Here is a 1,297-nt window from a genome sequence, read left to right as displayed (position 1 = left end):
TTTCTGATCACCGCTTCGATCTCAGCCATTGTAAAGGGTTCGTCCATGGCAGGATTGGCTTGACCAGTGTACGGCGGGGTATTATATGTCTTGGGGGAGGTGGTCGGCTTTAATTCAATGGGGTTTCGGAGTTCATTGAGCAGGTCGTCCTCTGTTCCCTGGTAGTTGTGCATAAGCCGTTGAAGCTGGTGGGCTGTGGCTTGCTTGGACGTACCAGTCCCCATAAGGGAGCGTAGCAGATGCCATGTGCGTCAAGTCCCCAGTGTTCCTTGCAATTTATCGCATAATTGTGTCCAGTTTTGCTGGCTGAGCCGTTGCGCGTATGCTGTAGCTTCTGCGGTTAGCTTAGCGATGCGAATCTTTAGACGGCGGTTAGTGCGGTGTTTTTTCCATCTTTTGCGTAAGCCACGGCAGGCGTCCCATAGGTGGAGGAGATGCGTGTCCGCTGAGGGGTGATCTTCAGTCAGAGTCAATTCTTTGGAGTGTTGCTGGGCCGATTCGAGTAGTTTGGAGGTCCATTCTTCTAGGTTGGTGATGGGGTCTACGGGTGTTGCATCACGGAAGCTCTTCCAATTAGTGAGACGGGCTGTTCCAATTTGACACTTCTGGTTCGGATTATGTGGTAGTTGAAGTTGGATGATATAGTGGTCGCTACCCAGTGTCTCGTCGAGCCTTGTCCATGTAGCTTCTTTGATGTTATGCGTGAGCGTCAAGTCTGGTGTCGTGTCCCGTGATATACTGTTGCCGATGCGGGTAGTAACTTGGGGGGTATTGCAAAGATGCAGCTGATTTTGTTGTATGGCATCGTACAGGGAGGTGCCTTTTTTATTGGAGCGGATATAGCCCCACGTAGTATGATGGGCGTTGAAGTCTCCCATGATTAATAATTTGTGGCCTTTCGTTCTTTGTCGGATGGTTCTGACTAGTTGGTCAATTCCGGGTAGGGCGTGATCAGGGGGGCTGTATATATTTAGCACAAATAGGCTGGTTTGCTGTTTGCGTCGTGGTATGACTTCTACGAAGGTATAGTCCAGTTGCGTGGGTGCAGTGAGTTGTTGAGCTGTTAGGGTGGATTTAACCAGGTTGGCGGTGCGAGATGTCGGATCAGATACAAATGTTGTGTATCCACTGAAGGATATATTATCAGTGCCCGTTTCTTGTAGCGCGATGAGGTCCGGTGCATGTTGGCCCGCAAAAAGGGTGAGGGATTGTTTCTTGCCACGTAGTGAGCGACAGTTCCATTGCCAGATAGTCGGAGATTTACTCCGTGTCGGGGTCTGTGTACCAGGAGCGGTCA

Source organism: Haemaphysalis longicornis, unplaced genomic scaffold (assembly GCF_048455015.1).
Source record: "Haemaphysalis longicornis isolate Haplotype H1 unplaced genomic scaffold, Haemaphysalis longicornis Haplotype H1 scaffold_3, whole genome shotgun sequence".
Taxonomy (NCBI): Eukaryota; Metazoa; Arthropoda; class Arachnida; order Ixodida; family Ixodidae; genus Haemaphysalis; species Haemaphysalis longicornis.
The sequence above is the reverse complement of the archived record's forward strand: the minus strand, read 5'-3'. Positions refer to the sequence as shown.